The 22,441-nt window shown below is 40.2% G+C and overlaps 1 protein-coding gene and 1 non-coding gene across 2 annotated transcripts in view; both read right to left on the minus strand.

Moving 5' to 3' along the window:
* Positions 1-22,441, minus strand: part of JAZF1 (JAZF zinc finger 1) — a 338,967-nt gene that overhangs the window by 262,667 nt on the left and 53,859 nt on the right. The gene's annotated exons all lie outside the window — the stretch shown is intronic.
* Positions 12,308-12,415, minus strand: LOC121475192. The gene has a single exon (XR_005983658.1). It is a non-coding gene; the product is annotated as a U6 spliceosomal RNA (small nuclear RNA).

The raw sequence follows: 22,441 nt of genomic DNA on the forward strand, positions 1-22,441 counted from the left end.
AAGCATTGTGAATTCTCGTGAGGAAGGCAATTAATCTAATTGAGCTGAACGTGTGAGGGTTTTCAAGCGAGTAAAACTGCATTCTGGGACACCTGAGCCCAGCAACAATGCCTGCTCCAGTTAGGGTACGCGTAGAGATGAAGTAAAGCAGTTCCATCACATTCCATCTTTGACTTTTAGAAGAGGATTTCCATCATCTTCCCTCCAGCCCCTTTTAGAAAGAAGCAACTTATAAAATTATATCCCATTAAAGACCCTATCATCAAAGCTGACCAATTAAATACTTAATCAGCTTAATTGTAAGATTTTGCTTGTCAGGAACATACTAAGCCTGACTTGCTCCTCTCCTCTCATCATGTTGAGACTGCATTACCTAAGAAGCAGGATGAAGATAGTTTCAACCAAAAAGAATTAAACAAGTTTCTAGAGAAAAAGCTTTCATTTCTCACTTTATGTAAGTGACTAATTAGTTGACAATACTATCTCATCCTCATCAAGCTTGGCTTTTTCTTCTTCATTAGACACACACAAAAAAATCAAATTATTTTGCATCTGGACTCTCTTCCAGGGCAAACAATGCATTCCCAAGAAGAATCAGAAGTATTGTTTTAAGGACACTGTTTAAGGACACACAGGCAAGCCTATGATCCATTCTGCTAGGATCCAATCCAAGCATATGTGGAGGTTTTCAGCAGGTATCAAGAATAATCTTCACTGTGGATGGTGTCTTAGAGTCTACTTCAGCATATGAAATACTTTATTTATTATAGTGAAACTAGAGAAAATGAATGAATCTATATCAGCACACAGAAATCCTCTAATATTGCTGACATTACATGTTTTTCTTCCAAAGAGCAATGATTTTTTTTTCACTTGCTTTTGACTCCACACTGGATTTGAAATTTTCATCACACACAAGTCAGGAAATCTGGACTTAATGTTCCAATGGCCACTCCCTTTATCAGCCTCTCACGGAGACTTGCACCTGGCTAGGTATGCATCGGTGCACCCATGGCAGTGTGTCATCATTTCAATAAATAGAACCCAAGTGTTATAAGACAACACCAGTTTCTAAGGAGAAACAAGATCTGACACATGTTAATACCTCATTATACATCCAGGCCCTCTGCCAAGCAGAAGGAACAGAGGATCACCTTTTAACATAAACATTACAGGCCTCTCTTGCTATGAGGATCAAGTCCAGTATATTTATTTCATTTACCACATGGTCATTTTCTCTCCACTGTAAAGAGAGCCAGTGAATTAAAGCCATGTTAGTTCAGCATTATGCTTGAAAATTTTAAACAAACCAGTGAGGCAAATCACTTATGGTTTTCATACCAGGCATACCTCTGAGAGGCTCCATATAAATACTTCTTTCAGCTCAGAACACTATACATACCATTATGAAATACTGTACTCCATGAGAGCAGGAGATACAAAATTATCTCAAACCCAGGAAATACAGGTACACATGTTTGCACTTCCATTTTCCGCAGAGGCCCAGTGGTCTAGTGGGCTAGCACAGACTGTGATTGGAGAAATCTGAGGGTTATAGGGTTTCGGGTTTAGCAAAGTCATTTAAATTATACCCCAGTTGTTTTGTCTCAGGAAAGGAGACTACAAATCTCTAACTGCGGCAGAAGCATCTAAACTGAAGTAATTCCAAATGACTCAAGCTACAAACATCAAATTAATCTGTCACCTAAATCTCCCAGTCTTACAGGTGTGCTTTTTTATCTGTCCCTTAAATACCAACGAAACCACAAACCTCCCTCCCAGGAGAGTACGCTTCCAGCTCTTACTGAGTGAGGCCTCTTGAGGCATATCTCCTCATGTGTTGAGTTCTTCAACCGGTCTCTTGAAGCGCTTCTGTATATTTTAAAAGCCACAGACACACTACACAGTCTAATTTAACAGACTATGTTAGACTGTAGCGGAGTCGAGCCGAGTCACCTGCCGAGAACGCAACCAAGAATAGTGGTGGTCTTTGTGCCAGATGACCCAGAGGAAAGAAAAGAGCTGTGGAGGGCAGAGAATGTTCTGGATACCTGTAGTCACAATGCTCCTCACTCCAGATTGATGAGACCTTCACTGGAAGATGTGGTTTGTCAGGTGTAGCATAAAGGAGCCAGGAATATGGGGATCTAGGGCTTGACTAGCCTCTCAATCCAAAAATCACAGTGTAGAGTTGAAGCCAGAGGCTGCCAGGGCAGACCAGCAGGAATAAGACAAGACACAAGATTCAGTAAAACATAGGCAACCCTATGGAGGAGGTACGGCAGACGTGAATGACCTCAGGGGTTATGACACCATCAGAGCAAAATGCCACTCCAAGAGTGATTCAAAGGAAGGAATACAAAGTCACCATTACCAGCACTGGACACACATACTAAGTTTACCGTCAAAGGATGCACACAAAGCTCCACTTTTCAGATCCTAAAATAGAACTAAAACAATTTCATAGGGATGATTTATTAGCGAATAGTGGCCTGCAAATTAAAACAGAGAGACATAAGACTTAAGGCTTATATATCACATCTTACCCCAGCACATCTCACTTCACTAGGCTGAAAACAAAAACAAAAACAAAAACAAACAAAAAAAACCAAACAAACCATGTGCTCTGTACAGGGTAAACAATGCCCTCCCTGGGCTGTAGAGGCTCCCTCGGGTGGGATGCAAGGACTCCTTCCTTTAGGGCTTTTTCAGAAGGCAGTGGGACGGTTAATCTGAGACTACACCTCAATTCTGCAACTGGTTCTCTCTACCACCTTTATTGTGCCCTTTTACTAATTCGACAAATATTTACTCAGCACTTACTCTGTGCCAGGTACTGTGCTCTGAACATTGCTTTTCTCCTAGCGCACACAGTTGTACCCGGGCCCAATTCATTTCTTGGTTGGATTAACTTTCCAACCTCTCTTCATGTTTACCTTTCCAGCAATGCCAAATACATTCAGTTTCCAAGGTCACCAGCATCCTACTTTCAAACTAGGAGCCTGCCCATGATGCTCCTTTTTCTTACATTTTAGTGACAAGAGAGCCTGCACCGTTGGTTTTGGAGCTCATCTCTCATCATCCTGATATCAACAAACCAGCTCATATTCTAGGTCTTCCCTCTTTCCTGCCAGTTCTCTTTGTTCCTTTAACATGCACTTACTCAGTCGCTCATTGGTCTGATCATCCCACGAGGTGCCTTGATAGGGAATGGCTTATTCCTTTCCTCATTCAGGCAAATCTTGAAATCCTACCTTTCCTGCATGATTCATCTGATAATAATCTAAGCACCTTCTTTGTATATCAGCCACTCTTCTTGAAAGAGCATCTGCAATAATAGTAGTAAATATGTTGTAAAGCACTTCCAACGATGCCATCTCAATCAATCCTCAACAACACTATGAAATAGATCTTAACTCACTTTACATACAAGGAAACCAAGGTGTGTACGAATTAACCAACTTGTCCTAGAGAATACAGCAAGTGAGTGGCTGAACTGGGTCCCAAACCCTGTCCATCAGCTACTAAATCAGAACCTTTTCCATTCATTAGTCTGTCTCTGCCAAGCACTGCTTAGGAATCAGCCATGAGAAACATAGGAGGGAGGGTGCTTACCTTGCATCATCTGTTGATGGCCAAACTGGGCCAAAAGGTGAAGAAGGAATGGGACAACTCAAAAGAGGGGTTTGAGGTCTGGAAACTTAAGTGTCCTAAGTGAATTTTACAAGTAGGATCCAACAAAGTGTCATCAGGAAAGAACCTCAGATGAAGCCCACAAAGGTTAAATCACAAAGTATACTAGATACTTTTTAAGGACTCTTGCATATTATACACATTAATTAGTAAAAAAGGCAAACATCCATTTGGCTCCTGAAGAGCTAGAATTTTAAAAAGCATGATCAAGAGGAAAGCACAACCAACTACAAGGAACTATAATTAGAAAGCTTCAGAGAAAATAAGAGCAAGGGTTCCAGGATTTCTCAAAGGTGGCATTCTGTTGAGAAAGGGATGTACTTTTTGTCCCACTATCCTGAAAGATTCATATTTGATAGTGTGCCCCCACATGCCAGGCCACAGGGTTACCAGACAGCTACCTGAGATCATTCCCTCACCCATGAGCCTTGCCTCACAGGGCCTTTCAGTTCCACCCCAAATTTCTGTCTTCCCTTTATTCTTGTAAAGAGTACAGATGGAAACTCAACTGGTAATACGTTGTTGTTTCTAAAGCTGAGTGGGGAGAATGCTTGAGATCTATTTGACATGAGGTACAACCACCATGATTTTGCCAGCAGCTTCCCAAAGGCTCTCTTGCAAGGGACCTACACCTGGTTGAAGAAAGTAGGAAATTGGTTCTCTACTTGTTTCATATTTGGTAACAATCCATGTAACAAAGTATTTACCTATGTAAAGGAATATTCTCCTACTTTTCTATTTAGCTAATAATGCCAATTCAATGAAATTCAATTATATCTTTCAAATCTACTGCAAGCCTGTCTGCATCCTTGCCAACTCCAAATACAGGCAAAGAAGTAATACACAGGAAAAAATACTTTTTTGCTTCCATGTTTTTACTACCTGACTCCTGAGGATATTTCCCTTTAGTGTTTTATTTGCTAGGATTTTATTTTGTTTCTTCATTTGTTCATTCATTCGCTCATTCATTCAGCTTTTTATTAAAGTAGAATATGTAGTACAGTGAGGGAGACAAACCATTAGGAGACTTAACTACAAGGAACAAACTGAGGGCTGCTAGAGGGGCTGTGGGTAGGGAATGGGGTAACTGGGGGATGGACATTAAGGAGGGCACATGAAGTAATGAGCACTGGGTATTATATGCAACTGATTAATCACTAAATTACCTCTGAAACTAATAATACACTATATGTTAATTAAACTGAATTTAAAAAAATTTAAAAAGCAGGTGTAGTACAGGATTATCCTTACATGTCATACAGGCTTTGTGATAAAATGTAAAACTAGGCCTTTATAAAATATCATTTCTTCCTACCATATGACAGCTGTAGGTTTTGACTCAGCCACAGAACTTCTTTGAGGAGGTTCCTCACTTGTAAAAGAGGGATAACAGGATCTACCCTATCCATCTTAAAGTGGTTTTCTGAAAGTCAAATCAAATGATGAATCTAAAAGTGCTCTATAAATATACTCAGCATTGATACCCGTGGATCAGAAAACCTAGTAGCAAAAAAAAAAAAAAAAAATGTATTGGCTGGGACGACTGGGTGGCTCAGCAGTTGAGTGTCTGCCTTCAGCTCAGGGCATGATCCTGGAGTTCAGGGACTGAGTCCCACATCAGGCTCCCTGCATGGAGCCTGCTTCTTCCTCTACCTGTGTCTCTGCCTCTCTTTCATGAATAAATAAATAAAATCTTTAAAAAAATGTATTGGCTTTCCAGAGACTTCCCAGGGTTGTCTCTGTGCATGTTATATGCTTGTGTGTTATCAGCAAGAGTAGCAGTAGTGGCTTTGTACCCTCCACCATAGTATTATCATTACCAGGTACCACGACATTTCTGCAACCATTAGGATTCAAGGTAGAAACAAGTTGGGTACAGCTGCCTACCTAACCATGAATTGTATGGAAATCATGGTGCTATGCCAACATCTAATCTTCCATCATTCTAACTCTAGAGTTCCTTTTTGCCACTTTGCTCTTGTTGCAAAAGCTTGACTGGTGGAGAAGATACTTGAAATGTCCCAAACCTATGATTTTGTGATCCTGGTGTATCATCACCTCCACCCAGCTGGTGACAGAAATAGTGGCTGTCTGAGAGTTATTTAAAACAAGTACCACTAGGAACAAACTTTCTGAAAGAAACCTTACTGGCCTCCAAGTAGGCAACTGAAAAGAACCAAATGCTAGTGACAGAGAAGTCAACGATACAACAATTGAGGGCAGTTTTATTAGTTTCATTCAATGAAGCGCAACTTGGACAAAAAAATTCATTATTCAAACCAGATGCTGTTTTTGTAATATTCATCTCCATGATGAACTGTTTCAATTCTCTTTTATTTTGAATATGTAATATAAAGCAGGCAAATCATTACTTTAAGAAAGGCACACTTGAAATTTGTAAAGTTGGTCTGAAAAAGAACTGAATGTAGGAAGCCTGTTTGCCAAAGTTTATTGCCAAGAGCATTTTTGTCTTTTTTAATCATACGACAAAAGAAATGCAATAGTGAGTTTAAGCAAGACCAATTATGAACAGCAACGAAATTACCCTTTAATGATAATCAGCCACAAATCTTGATTACTGCCAGCTCGAATCATCTGGTCATTAGGCATAAAAAGTGCTGTGTTCATCTGTCTCAAGCAAGAATGAAGGATAGGCCCCTCAAGGTGTGCAGTCAGATAAGATGGGGAGGCAGGGAAGAAAGCAGAGGAGGCCAACCTCTGTTTGGTAAGCGCCAAACAGAAAGCAGAAGGCTCATAAAAATGTTTACTAAGCACAAAAGTTACTTTTTAGAAAAAAAGCCCGATGATGATCTTCCTCTTAGAAAAGATTAATCTTTCCGTTGTCAGAAGAATGACGAGGAACAGATCTCATCCCCGGAAAAAAGTGAGTGTCTGTAGCCAGGTGGATCCCAGGAGAAGATGAGAGCAGACTGTGGGGAATGGAGCCCAGCAAGAAGACTGTGGCCTTGAGATACAAACTGAAGACAAAGGGGAATGACCCTCTGGTATGGGGCTGTTGGGAAGTGTCAGAGCTTGCTGGGCAGTTTCTAGGTTCGTGGATGGGGTCCAACCCAGTCAACTGCTACCCTAAAAACAATGTAGTAGATAGAACCACGAGCTGCCCGTTTCTATTGCTTTATGGAGACAGGGCTGGAACATTTTAGACATGGAGAAGATCAACACCTTCATTTTACAAACAGAGACTCAAGGCCAAGGAGATAGACAGCAATCTTGTGGGACTAACTAATGGCAAAGCCAGGACTCCTTACCCACCTGCTCACTCCCTGAAGTGATGGAGAGGCTCTGAAGAGCAGCTAGTGAGGACTGCCACTTTGGAGTGATCACTGCATTCTGGGACAGTTACGAACAGATACAGTCTTCTTCTGCCTCAGGCATGCTCATGTGCTCACTCAACACCAGACAAGTAGCAAGAGAAAAATCTATATTCATATTGGAATTGTAAATCCTACTTACAAAATGCACTTTGGGCCAGACACCCCGTTAGGCACCAGCATTCATTCGCCTCTTGTAATGTTCACAACTCAGGAGGTGTTGATAACCTCATTCTACGGGAAATGCATCTAAAAGAGGTGACGTAACTTGCTTATGCTCACACCACTAGGTAAGTGGCAATCCTGGGTTCAGACATGTTTTCCTAGTCCCTTGAAGACACTGTGCTTTCTACTACCCTACCAGCCTTCAAAGTTTTGCAAAAGAAAGAACTCCTCATTCAACTGATTTATGAGAGCTGCACAAGAAGCTCTGCCTAGTGAAAATATCTGAATCATTATATAGGAAATAAACATTCTGAACAATGAGAAGGAAGCTTCTAAAATCTGGGTGTAAACATGAGCCCTTTCAGGTATTTCACTAAGGAGAGAAGTTTCTTGCAAAGTTTTTTCCTTCTAAAAACTCTCTGCTTCCCAGATCCTGAATATTCCATTTATTACTCTTCTTTTCTCTTTCAGGCCAAAGCTCAAGTCCCCACAAGTAGAAGAGAAAGACAATGGAAATCTTGACAAGCAGGAATGACTTTGAACAGAGATGGTCACTGAAGAGCCCGTGGACAAGACCGTGGAGAACATTATCCCAGCTCGCAGCCTTCTTGTGGCTGGCAAGGCTCCACCAGTGCTTTCACCTCCTGGCAACCACCTGCTACCTTTACCTTCTGGAAACACGGGCATGCCGCCAGGCTGGAGATTTCTGCTCTCTGACTGAACACAAACACCTCTCAGCTTCCAGTCTGAACACAACCCTGAAGACCAAGACTCAGTATGAGTTTGGTGCTACTGATGTCTCTGCAATTTGTAATCTTCTGCCTATAGGTAGGCTGGACTGTTAATTCAAAACTAGAATATTTCAAAGAGGCCTGTTCTTAACTAAGAGAAGACCAACGAGGTTTGAACTTGATTTTGTTAATATACAGACCAGACAAACAGAAGCACCAGCCAGGCAAACGGGGCATGGGGTGCTCTCAACGAAACACAACCAACCTCATTTTCCTAGTGATTTTTTGAAGTTTATTTCCTGGCAGTTTCAGGTTCTGGGAATACAGAGATGATGGATTCTGTCCTTAAGGAGCTCACAAGTCTGGTGAGGGAGACAATACCTTGAGAAAATTAATGGCAGTATTAGGTGATAGGTGTGAGAACACAGAGGGACAAGTGTTAGAAGGAAACAGGACAGAGGAACCAGGGGGAGATTTCATTAAAGAAGGGGCCATGTGGGGCAGCCCCAGTAGTTTAGCGCTGCCTTCAGCCCAGGGCCTGATCCTGGAGACCCGGGATCGAGTCCCACGTCCAGCTCCCTGCATGGAGCCTGCTTCTCTTTCTGCCTCTCTCTCTCTCTCTCTCTCTGTGTGTCTCAAATGAATGAATGAATGAATGAATAAATAATCTTAAAAAAAGAAGAAGAAGAAGAAGAAGGAGCCATGTGAACTAGCATTACAAAATGAGTAGGGAGTTTTTTAAAGCAAAGAAATAGAGATTTGGGAACACTGCAAGCAGAAGAGACAGAGCATTCAAAGACTCACATTTATGAAGGAGCCTGCAGTCCAAGCAGTGAAGAGAAGCAGTGTTTATGTGTGAAGGGAGGTGGCGAGCTGGTAAAGGAAGCATCTCAGAGACCATTACAAAGGGTCTCTATAGGCATCTCAGAGTCAATGAAAGTTTTAAAGCATGTTCAGTTGGTTTTTTGTTTTTTGTTTTTCTTTCTTTAAGAAAGTAATTCTGGCAGACATGCCAAGTGTAGACAGGAGTCTATGTCAGTGCTGTGCAAAAAATAATAATAAAATGCGAGCCACAGAGCCAGGCCACATATATAATTTTAATTTTTTTAGCAGCCACATCTAAGGTAAGAAAAAAAAGTGAAATTAACTTAATAATATATTTTAACCCCCAAATCCAAATTACTATCATTTAACATGTAATCAGTATATTTAAAAATTATTAATGACATAGTTTACATTCTTTTTTTCTTGTACTAAGCCTTCTAGATCTGGCACGCTTAACAGGATATCTCAATTTGAATGAGCCACACTTCAAGTACTCAGAAGCCAGAACTGGCCAGTGGTTACCATTTTAGACAGACAGCTCTAGATAAACCAAAATGCAAGACCCACTGAGGATACTGTAGCCAGGAGTCCAAACAAGGGACTTGTAATAAAGCTCTGAGCAGATATTTCCAGTCCCTGAACATAGGTAAACTGCCACTGAAATGACATTTTGCAAATATGAAACTTACTTTTTGTTTTGTTTTTAAAGATTTATTTATTTAAGTGGGGGAGAGGCAAAGGGAGAGAGAACCCTTAAGCAGACTCCCACTCAGTGCAGAGCCTGACACCGAGCTCAATCCCAAGAGCTCCAGGACCCCAAGATCATGAACTAAGAGTTGGCCGCTCAACCAACTGAGCCACCCAGGCGCCCCACTTTTTGTTTTGAATAGGCAATAATTCACATGGTTCACAAGTAAAAATAACACAACCAGGTATCTAACAAATAATACTGTTCTCACCCTTTTTCTGTCCACCTCATTTGCCACCAACCCATTAAAGGCAATCATTTCTATTGACTTTGTTTATCCTTTCAATGTTTCTTCATGCAGATACAAGCAGATATGACTGTAGACTCCGATTTTATCCCCTTTCTACACCAAAGGTAGCATACTACATAAAATGTTCTGTACCTTGCTTTTTTCATTTAATCGCAATCTTGAAGATTTTTCCATATTACTGCATAAAGAGTTTCCAAGTTTTCTCTAAATGCTACACAATATTCAATTGTATGAATGGGTCACAGTTTATTTCACCAGCCTTCTACTAATGGATATTTGAATTGTTTCCAATCTCTTCTATTACAATGGTCTAATGAAAACCTCCTACATACGTCACTTTATATGTATTTAGATGTACCTGCAGGGAGAAATTACCAGAGCCAAACTGCTGGGTCAAAGGGTAATTGCATTTGTAATCTCGATAGATACTGCCAAACTGGCCTTCATAAAGGCTGTGCTATTTTGTAATCTTACGAGAAGCACACGGACAATTTTTCCACATCTAGTCAATAATATATAATTATCACACTTTAGAATTTTTGCCAATCTGATGAAGTGAAAAGTACTACTTCAACACAGTTTAAATTTGCATTTCTCTTATGTTGGAGTTTGAAGATATTTTCTTTGGTATAAAGAAAACCTATGTTTCATGTTCTGTGAACATGTCCTATGCCCATTTTTCTATTGGTCTGACAGTCATTTTCTTATTCATTTGTAGGAACTCTTTATATACAGATTAGTCTTTTGCCCACTATAAATGTTTTTTTCCCTGATTGTCATTTGTCTTTTGAATGTTCTTATTGTGGTTTTTACCAGATAAAGTTTTTACCCAAATTTATCAATCGTTTTCTTTAATGGCTTCTGAATTTTAAGTCATAGTTAAAATTAAAGGGCCTTATTTAAGGTTACAAAGGAATTTACCTATGTTTTTTCTAGTCATTTTATGATTTTTTAAAAAAGGTTTATTTATTTGAGGGAAAAAGAGCATGCATGACCTCCAGAAGGAGACACAAGGGAGAGAGAGAATCTCAAGCAGATTGCTTACTAAGTGCAGAGCCCAACACAGGGCTCAATCTCACAATCCTGAGATCGTGACCTGAACTGAAATTAAGAGTCAGATGCTTAACCAACTGAATCACCCAGGCACCCCTCTAATCCTTTTATGATTTTAAGCAGATATGAATATATACTCATATTTTATTTATTTATGATAGTCACAGAAAGAGAGAGAGAGAGGGCAGAGACATAGGCAGAGGGAGAAGCAGGCTCCATGCAGGGAGCCCGACGTGGGACTTGATCCCAGGTCTCCAGGATCGTGCCCTGGTCCAAAGGCAGGCACCAAACCGCTGCGCCACCCAGGGATCCCTATACTCATATTTTGAAATATTTATTAGAAACATCATTTTTCACTTTTTCCAACTGAGGTAGACCAGACATTTTATAAATTGCCTTCCTGATTTCTTGTTCCTTTCTCTGTCATCATTCTTTTGAATACCACATTAATCATCATATAAAATGAACTAAATCAAGATGGAGTTTATTTGAATGGTATGAGATATAGAACAACTGCATCTTTCTTTTTTCTTTTTTTAAGATTTTATTTTTTTAATGAGAGACATAGACACAGGCAGAGGGAGAAGCAGGCTCCATGCAGGGAGCCCGACGTGGGACTTGATCGCAGGTCTCCAGGATCACACCTGGGGCTGAAGGCAGTGCTAACCTGCTGAGCTACCTGAACTGCCCCAACTGCATCTTTCTCCAGATACCTACCCACTTGGCCCAATACCATATACTAAATATTTCATCATCATCCCATTGGAAACAGAAATTTTAAATACATTTCTATTTGTATAGACAGCAACCTGAATTTTTATAAATTCATGGTTCTAATTCTTTAGTCTAGACACCAAAGAGGTAAATATAATTTATGTTATTCAATTTATTTATGAAAACTGCCAAGTTTCATGAAACTGCACTTATACAGCACTATCCTTCCTCCCCCATCATCAGTATCTTTTCAACAGATGCTTGACTTGAAGAGATATACAGATGCAGACTGTCATTGAGAAGTTTACAATTTGGAAGTTGCTAAATTATTTTTCACAATAATTTGTTTAAAAGGCAAGTAGTATACCAAAATTAAAGTTTGGCAAAATTCTGTACCTCTTGATCTCAGGGTTATGAGTTCAAGCCCCATGCTGAGTATAAAGCTTAGTAAGTAAGTAAATACAATATAATATCAGATTTTTCAGGATGCCTGGCTGGCTCATTTGGTAGAGCATGTAACTTTTGATCTCAGGGTTGTTAAGTCTGACACCCCACATTGTGTGTAGAGATAACTTAAAATCTCTAAAAGGTTTGACAAAACTGCCATCAATGACAGAATTCTGGTTTATCCAAGTTCATTTATATGCTCACCAATGTGACATCCAAAAGATTTATGAAAAAAAGAAAGAAAAAAAACCCAGAAAAGCAATTCAGAAAATACCCGATTCACCTCATCTGGAAAAGTGAAAAGTGATTTTATATATATATAGGTGTGTGTGTTTTCATAAAGGTAAATAGAAATATGGAATGCTTCACAAATTTGCATGTCATCCTTGCAAAGGGCCATGTAATTTTATCTTCTCTGAAATGTTCCAATTTTAGCATATGTGCTACTGAAATGAACATGACAAATAATAAATATTCTTTAATAAAGACTTAACAGTCCCAATTATTTCTATTCAAAAGTTTCCAATAAACTGGAATTTTTAAGGTAAAAATGAGAAAAGTATAGTATTTTATGTATTTATAGTCCTTCTCCAATATTAACTCATATCATGTACACCAGCCTTCAAGTTTTATCCAATCAATGCATACTGCACATAATTCCCTGCCTCTCGAGGTTGTAAAATTAGTTATTACAGTTCAGTTTCTAAGAGATTTATTCACACACACACACACACACACACACGAGTTATAAGCAGCATAATCTTCAAAAATAGCAAGAGGATCAGTTCCTACAGGGATGCTCATGTATTAGACATGAACTATAAAATCTTACATAGGGGATAATAGTACCAGGAAAATAATGACAGCAACAAAATGATCCTACATAGGAAATAAAGGAAATGCTGAAGAAGTGGGTCAGGAGGATCCTATGGAGTAAAAGCTCCCCCAGACAGGAACAACACATAGCTTCTGAGAGCTCTGTGATGTTTCTTTAAAAAAAAAATTATTTATTTGAGGGGGTGGACAGTGGGGAGGTAGGAGTTGAGGGAGAGGGAAAGAGAAACTTAAGCAGATTCTGAGCGGAGCACAGAGGCTGATGCGGTGCTTGATCCCATGACCTGAGCTAAAACCAAGAGTTGGGTGCTTAACCTACTGTGCCACCAGGCACCTTGACCTCTGTGATGCTTCTAAAACACACAGAGTTGAAGTAGAGGCCAACAGCCCTGTGAACACAGAGGCTGTACTCCTGATACTTCTGAGGTGGCCTCCCTGTCTCCCTATATCCTCCTCCCCTCAAGCTATTGTTTCCCACGTCAGCCTGCAGACTCTTGAGAAAGGCTCACAAACCTGATCTCTGGCCCCGAGATGATGTTCTTGAATTTCGACCTTTTTTTTAATTTGCAAATGTCTAGTGAAGGCAATTCACCCGCATATCATATCTAAGTACTTAAAACTAACCATTAATGCCTATTGTCCTCCCCCCCAACAAAATTCTGTTTCCCATTGGTATCAATAATATTGTTATATTACAATTTAGTCAAACTCCTTCTTCATACCACCTTACACCTTGGGCATCCTCTGATTCTTTTCATACCCTATGACAGCCACCTATCTAGTATTTCTTTGTGATATCCCCCATCCTGCCCTTCCCTTTTGTTTCCAATTTCAGACCGTCTTCATGATCAGGTCTGTGCCTACTTCACATACTCGTTTGTTTTTTTTTTTTAATTTTACTTACATTCAATTAATTAACATATAATGTATTACTGATTTCAGAGGTAAAGGTCAGTGATTCATCAGTCTTATATAAGGCCCAGTATTCCTTATATCACATGCCCTCCTTAATGCCCATCACCCAGTTACCTCATCCCCCCTCCTTCCTCTCCCCTCCAGCAACCCTATTTGTTTCTTATGATTAAGAGTCTCTTATGGTTTGCCTCCCTCTCTGATTTCATCTTCTTTTATTTTTTCTTTTCTTCCCCTATGATCTTCTGTTTTGTTTCTTAAATTCCACATATAAGTGAGATCATATGATAATTGTCTTTCTCGGATTGACTTATTTTGCCTAGCATAATACCCTCTAGTTCCATCCACATAATTGCAAATAGCAAGATTTCACTTTTTTTCTTTTAAAGATTTTATTTATTCATGAGAGAGAGAGAGAGAGAGAGAGAGAGAGGTAGAGACACAGGCAGAGGGAGAAGTAGGCTCCATGTAGGGAGCCTGACATGCGACTGGATCCCAGGTCTCCAGGATCACACCCTGGGCTGAAGGCAGCGCTAAACCGCTGAGTTCCACCCACCCCCCTCCTGCCGGGCTGCCCAGATTTCACTTTTTTGATGGCTAAGTAGCAGTCCATCACTGTGTGTGTGTGTGTGTGACTATTGTGGACATTGCTGCTATAAACATTGGGGTGCAGGCACCCCTTTGGGTCACTGCATTTATATCTTTGGGGTAAATACCCAGTAGTGCAATTGCTGGGTCATAGGGTAGCTCTATTTTCAACTTCTTGAGGAACTTCCATACTGTTTTCCAGAGTAGCTGCACCAGTTTGCATTCCCACCAACAGTGTAAGATGATTCCCCTTTCCCTGCATCCTCGCGAACATCTATCATTGCCTGATGTGTTAATTTTAACCATTCTGACTGGTGTGAGGTGGTATCTCATTACGGTTTTGATTTGTATTTCCCTGATGCCAAGTGATGTTGAGCATTTTTTCATGTGTTTGTTGGCCATTTGTATGCCTTTTTTTTTTTTTTTTTTTTGAGAAATGTCTGTTCATGTCTTCGGCCCATTTCTTGACTGGATTATTTGTTCTCTGGGTGTTGAGTTTGAGTTCTTTATAGGATTTTGGATAGTAGCCTTTATCTGATGTGTCATTTGCAAATATCATCTCCCATTCAGTAGGCTGCCTTTTGGTTTTGTCAACTGTTTCCTTTGCTGTGCAAAAGCTTTTTATCTTGATGAAGTCCCAATAGTTCATTTTTGCCTTTGGAGACGTGTCTCATGAGAGGTTGCTGTAGCCAAAGTCAAAGAGGTTTCTGCTTGTGTTCTCCTCAAGGATTCTGATGGATTCCTGTCTCACATGTAGGTCTTTCATCAATTTTGAGTCTATTTTTGTGTATGATGTGAGGAAATGGTCCAGTTTCATTCTTCTACATGTGGTTGTCCTCTTTCTAGGAGGCCAGCATTATCTTGATCTTAAAACCAAACAAAGACCCGCCCCCCCCCCCAAAAAAAAGAAGACTTACAGACGAATATCCCTGATGAACATGGATATAAAAATTCTCACAAAGATACTGGCCAACAGAATCCAACAGTACATTAAAAGGATTATTCACCAAGAACAAGTGGGATTTATTCCTGGGAGGTAAGGGTGGTTCAACAACTGCAAATCAATCAATGTGATATACTACATTAATAAAACAAAGGACAAGAACCATATGATCCTCTCAATAGATGCAGAAAAAGCATTTGACAAAGTACAGCATCCTTTCCTGATTAAAACTCTTCACAGTGTACGGATAGAGGGAATAAACCTTGATATCATAAAAGCCATACATGAAAAGCCCACAGTGAATACCATTCTCAATAGGGAAAAACTGAGAGCTTTTTCCCTAAGGTCAGGAACACAGCAGGGATGCCCACTCTCACCACTGTTGTTCAACATAGTTTAGAAGTCCTAGACTCAGCAATCAGACAACAAAAAGAAATAAAAGGCACCTGAATCAGTAAAGAAGTCAAATTCTCACTCTTGGCAGATGACATACTCTATATGGAAAACCCCAAAGACTCGACTCCAAAATTGCTAGAACTCATACAGGAAATCAGCAAAGTGGCAGGATATAAAAAATCAATGCACAGAAATAAGTTGCATTTCTAAACACTAACAATGAGATAGGAAAAAGAGAAATTAAGGAGTTAACCCCATTTACAATTGCACCCAAAACCATAAAATACTTAGGAATAGACCTAACCAAAGAGGCAAAAGATCTGTACTCAGAAAACTACAGAACACTCATGAGAGAAATTGGGGAAGACACAAAGAAATGGAAAAATGTTCCATGCTCATGGACTGGAAGAACAAATATTATTAAAATGTCTATGCTTCCTAGAGCAATCTATACATTCAATGTAACTCCTATCAAAATACCATCAACTTATTTCACAGAGTAGGAACAAATAATCCTAAAATTTGTATGGAACCAGAAAAGACCCCAAATAGTCAAAGGAATGTTGTAAAAGAAAACCAAAGCTGGGGGCATCACAATTCCAGACTTTACCCTCTATTACAAAGCTGTACTCATCAAGACAGTATGGTAATGGCACAAAAACAGACACACAGATCAAGGAACAGAAAACAAAGAAATGGACCCTCAACTCTATGGTCAATGAATCTTTGACTAAGCAGGAAAGAAAATCCAATAGAAAAAAGACAGTCTTTTCTAACTCATATACTTTTAACTGATTTTCTTCTTGCTTCACTCCCCATTTATAAACAATTCTACAAACAACTGCCATGTACCTTTCTTAAATAGTACCAAAACCTTCAGTGTTCCCCATTACTTACATGATAGCCTGGAACCATGTCACTGATCATTTCATTCATTTGACAAATATTTACTGAATCCCCCTTTTGGCCAGGCACAATTCTAGGCATTTGGGGCATATCATTGAACAGATAAAACTTCTATTTAATCTTACTTTAACCTATTTTTTCCAGCCTTTCATCTCACTAGCCTTCTAGATAATTATAAACATTATCGATAAGTAAATCTATACCAGAAGTTATATTCTGGCATAATTATACATTCAATGATACCTTAAAAAACCCTACTACATGTTGGATCCAGTCATGAGCAAGAGCAGCCTTTTCTGTATGTCCCACTCTGGCCTCCTTTCACTTTTCTGCTCTGAATGCCTTCTCCTTTCCCTGCCCTCTAACTCCTGCCCACCCCCAAACACTCAATCCAAACCCTCTAACTTCCCTAAAGCTTTTCCTGGGCACCTACACCCACAGCAAGGGACCTTAGTACTTTGTGTGACATCTTTGTGTGTGTGTGTGTGTGTGTGTGTGTGAGACATCTTTGTCTCATACAGTGCTTCTGGGATGTGGGTGTGGGTTTTCTTTTCATAGGTTTAACGAAACTCTTTAATTAGAACAGAGGTCTCTGAAGACTAGACACTTTTCCCTTCTTTGCACTTCCTAGTAGGATACCTTAATCACAGAACATTACTGCCAAAACAAATCTGACACCAGTTCATCAAACCCATCTTGCCCCTTGAGAAAGCTGAGGCCTAGGGAGGTTAAGTCATAGTATCAAGTGTTTAAAAAAAAGTGAATAAATATTAACTGCAGACTGGCAGGCATCTTTTTCTTTGTCCCTAGAGATGGGGGAAGCTGGCTGAACTGCTGGTTGCGTGCAGTTCTTTCCTCCTGGAATCCACACATGTGCTCCCAAGCTGTCTGACAAGTTGCTGAGAGCTACTGCCCAGCTGAGACCTAACTAACCTCACCCTGGTGGATTTGCCTAGTTCTACATGGTTGCCCTCTTTCCAATTATCTAACTGCAAGCAGGTAGCTGGAGATCTCTGTGATGATAAACAATGAGGCCCTAAGCACACAGATTTTCCAGATTCTAGACTGCTCTCCCTCTCTGCACCCATGAAATCCAAGGCTTCCTTTAGCCTGCCATATCAATGCTTTATCTTTCTGCACTGGCCAGGGGCTGCCCCGGCTGGGAGCCAGAGAGCTCTCTGAAGGAGAGAGCTAGTAACAGCAGGAGCACACAGGGAGAGGTTAATGGAGCCATAATTAAAAGTATCTACAAGTGCAAAATCAGCGTAGCCCTGTGGGAAGTACAATTTGGAATGGGCTAGTAGAGTCCAGGTGTCATCTACAAAGCAATGAGATGAAGCATAATGTAGAAATGCCAGGATTTTTAGCATGAGCCCCATTCCTATTCCCTATCACCTGGTCATTCCCTCTGCACTCTTCATACGGAATTCAGAGACATGTGTGATCCTCTCCTACTCCTCCTACCTACTGAAATGACAATGGTGCTCAATAACGTTTCCTGAATCTCCCACAAGTGAAAGGCCAGTTTACCCTTTGCTTGAGCTGAAAAAAAGTCAAATTTAACAGAAGCAGTCATGCACATGTGGCCAATGTAGATAAGAGCGGCTCATGTTTGTATGTTCTCTGGGGGCCCAGAAGGACTGACAGTACTTAATTGGCCACAGATTATGAAGCCCGCGTTCATCAAATTAGACTGGAGGTAATTGCCCTTCACGTGTTGTTTTAGGCAGCTGTTCCTTTATTCAGAAGTAAAAATCTGTGCCCTCAATTTATAATAATCCCTCGATGTCATGGTCTTTTGGTATTGCCAAATCCCGTAACCTTGAAAGTCACCAATAGTTCTTTCTCAAGTTCTCTCTGGACCTGGAAGGATAGTTTGGTGGGAAGAAAGTCCTGGTTTTCAAGATCAAAGAACATTCCTTACCTTTATGCAAACCTCTGAACTATAGAAACTTCCTACCTAACAACAGCTAGCAAGTAGCATTGTTTGTTTCTATCTATGTAAATGAATTGTTAAAAATTGACAAAGAAAAATATTCTAAGCTCCAAAATCATCTTCTATCTGATTTTAACTTCTTGGGGGGAAAGAAACAAAGATTCAGGCCTAAACCCAGACCACATGACATCAATCCATCAGAGATACAGCTGCCAGAGTTTTCACTCATGTGCCCCCTCTTCTCTTTCCTGTTGCAGCTTTTCCTCCACTCCTCCTCTGCAGGCAGGACATCTTCCATCCAGTTTGGACTGCCCACCATATCCGGAACATGCTCTGCAGCTCAGCTGATGTGATTATCTGAACCTCGCTTACCAAAACTGGGCCATCATGACCCAGGTCGGCCTAACATTAACTGCTGACCCAGACCGTGGGTTGGAAGTCTTTCTGGTCTCCCATCTCAAGCTGCGACTGATTCAGGCAATGAGGGTGATGCTGGGCCAGTGATCAGTATTCAGGAGGTCTTCCCAGGTCTTGCAGAGGAGGAAGAGACAGAGGCTGGGGGCCTGACATGTCAATGTAGCCAGACTTCTATCAGCCAGACTCAAGCAGGTGAAACACCAGTGTATCCTTGCCTCTAAGGTTATATCAACCCTGGCACCACCTACTCAGTACACTGCATGTGTTTGTTCATTCATTCCTTCCTTTATTCTTTCACTATTTAATGAGTCCCTGCATAGATGTAGGAAGATACATCTCAAAATTGCAAATCTAGTAAATTAGTAGTTAGCCTGAACCCACTGAAGTATGAACTTCCATTAACTGGTTTCCTTCATAGAAGCGACATTCAAGCCACACTGAACATACCAAGTCACTGATAGCGTGTGTCTAAAAATAACTCTCCCTCTTCTCTACCAGAAGAACTCAGCTATATTTATACTGAAAGATACAGATGTCACTTCCCTAGAAAGCCTTTCCCAACTCTTCTGGTCTTCTTAGAAGACTTCCAGGTACATATCCCACCACATTTTCCTTCACTCTCCTAGCTATACTGACACTTTCTCACTTCCTGCCTTCCATGTTAAGTCCTTTTATGTCCCAGGGCCTTTGCATATGCAGTCTGTGATGCTGAAATATGTTAAGTCCTTTTATGTTCCAAGGCCTTTGCATATGCAGTCTGTAATGCTGAAATATTTTTGTCCATATTCCAACTCATAACCCCCAGCACCACAGTCCTTACTGCTCCCCTACCTTTATCTAAGTAAGCCTCCCCACCCTTCAGATCTCAGTTGAATCAGGAAAGCCATCCCTGAGCCCCACCATTATTCACCCTCATAGTCTCAAATGCCTTTCCTCACATGCACTCAGAGCTGTATCGTTAGAATTTTGATACTATTTGGTTAAAGTCTATTTCCTCATTAGACTATAAATTCCATAAGAGCAGGGACCATGACTATTTTCATTCATCACTGTAACCACAGTGGCACATAATAATAGGTGGAGTATTAGCTGAATGAACGAGAGACTTTCTCTACTTGTGTCACTGAATTCCAATTGCCTGTTTGTGTATTGGCCCTAAAACCAGGCTCCTGCCAGCCACCCCAGAACCAAATACTTTTCTACAATGTCCTTTTTAAATGGACATTTATCCAGGGAAATGAACATTTATTCCTATCACTTACACCTTGTATATCCACATTTAGCAACAATGGAGATAAAAATTAGGATCTTAAGATCCTAAGGTTGAAGATCCTCATGTATATTGAGATCACGAAAACAGGCATAGAATATATCCAAAAAAGGGGTGCCTGGCTGGCTTGGTTGGTAGAGCATGTGACTCTTAAACTCAGGGTTGTGAGTTCAAGCTTACAACTTGAGTTGGAAAAAAAACAAAACAACTTGAGTTGGGTAGAACTTACATTAAAAAAAAAAAGAATATATTCTTTTTGGTTGAAGGTTGAAATTAGAACCAAAAATGAATGGGTGGGGGTGTTAAATATTATCGAGTGTTTCTGATCAACTCTGATCTAACCAGAAAAGTCATAACCAAAGAACTCACTTTCTGACTCCTTTTCAGTAGATGTCTTAGCTGTTTTGACCACTGAGTAGGACCCAAACTGAGCAACTGGAGACAGCAACATGCCATATGCAGCTTCTTGGTTAGTGGCCGTGATGAGCTAAATTGTGTCCCATCCCCCTACAAATTCATATGTTGAAATGCTAACCCCCAGTGCCTCAGAATATGACTATATCTGGAGACAGGGCTTTTATTTTTATTTTTTTTAATAAATTAATTTTTTATTGGTGTTCAATTTACCAACATACAGAATAACACCCAGTGCTCATCCCGCCAAGTGTCCCCCTCAGTGCCAGTCACCCATTCACCCCCACCCCCCGCCCTCCTCCCCCTCCACCACCCCTAGTTCATTTCCCAGAGTTAGGAGTCTTTATGTTCGAGACAGGGCTTTTAAAGAGGTGTTTATGTTAAATGAGGCCCTTACAGTGGGCTGTAATCCAACAGTGACCTTATCGCAGAAGAGGAGATTGAGACATAGACACACACAGAAGGAAGAGCATGTGGCCATCTGCAAAGCCCAGGTGAGCAGCCTCAGAAGAAACCAACCCGGTCCACACCTTGATCTGGTACATCCAGCCTCCATAGCTGTGAGGAAATACATTTCTATTGTTGAAGTCTGAGGTAACCAATACAGTGCCCCAGCAGTCCTTGAGAGAAAGGGAAGGAATGTTTGCCATGTCAGTAGAATGTTATCTACTTCCCCACCTCAACTTTGGCAATCTGAGGTGATGGGTCATCTTCTCCCCACTGCTGCTGTACTTCTTTCTTATTTGACAAATGAGGACACCGAGGCAGAGTCACAAAGGAGGCTGAGCCATATTTTGACTCCAGGGCTATCTGCTTCCAAATTCCATATCCTTTTTTGCACTAGACCTTCAGACCCAAAGGACCAAAGTGGAGTTTATGAAAGCAGATCCTGGTTTGCTTTATTTAGCTTGAAGAAAATGGGCAAGATCACGATTTTAGCTAAGCTGAAGAACCAGATGCATTTGTATGCATCACCCAAATAAAGCGATTGAAATACTATGAAACAGATGTGAATAGGAACTAATTTTGCTCTTTAATGAGAATTTTGACCAGATCAATACTACAAAATGCTGAACGGCAAAATGTCATTACAATTTAAATACACCTGCCCGGTTGATTGAGGCACTTACAGCAGCTAAAACTGTATTTTCTCCTCTTAAGAGCAGGAGTCTATTATGTAAAATAAAGTCATGAAAATTTTAATTTCACTGCATAAAGGACAGAACCTGGTCTAGCCCACAAACCATGGAAAAACAAAAAGAAACAAAATGCAGCTGAATGCTTCATCAGCTGTCTGTCACTTTCTGAATAGTGACTAATATTCTAATTATTAGTCACCACACCGGGAAGGGACAATTAGAAAACAGGGACGATTGCTTTAATTTTTGTTGTTGTCGTTAACCCACAATTTGTGAGGCCTGCACGAAAATATGATTTAAGTTCCCACCGTCTTATAAAGGGAAAAATGATTACAGTTAAAATTCAGTCCCCACCCGCCCCCCAGAATTAAAAAAAAAAAAGCTTTGAAGTTGTATTGACAGATGTGACTAACAACTGTAATCACAGAAATAAATTCAGTAAAACGATAATTTCTCTGTCACAATTTACTAAGAAAGAAAAAAATGCAGCACAAGCAGCTGAATTGTGAAGTTAAATGAAAGCAAAGATAGAACCCAGTTTTTAATGAAATGTAGAGCATTATTAATTGGTTTCCTAGCAACAGCCAGGGTAAAATGACTTAACATGTCTGCTCAATCATATGCAAATATGAGTGTTATCCCTTAAATGTTGATTTTAGTTGGTCTTTTCAAATGCAAATCCAATGTGTAAAGTGACTGTAAATGTTGACAATGCTGACCAAAAAAAA

Source organism: Vulpes lagopus, chromosome 13 (assembly GCF_018345385.1).
Source record: "Vulpes lagopus strain Blue_001 chromosome 13, ASM1834538v1, whole genome shotgun sequence".
Classification (NCBI taxonomy): Eukaryota; Metazoa; Chordata; class Mammalia; order Carnivora; family Canidae; genus Vulpes; species Vulpes lagopus.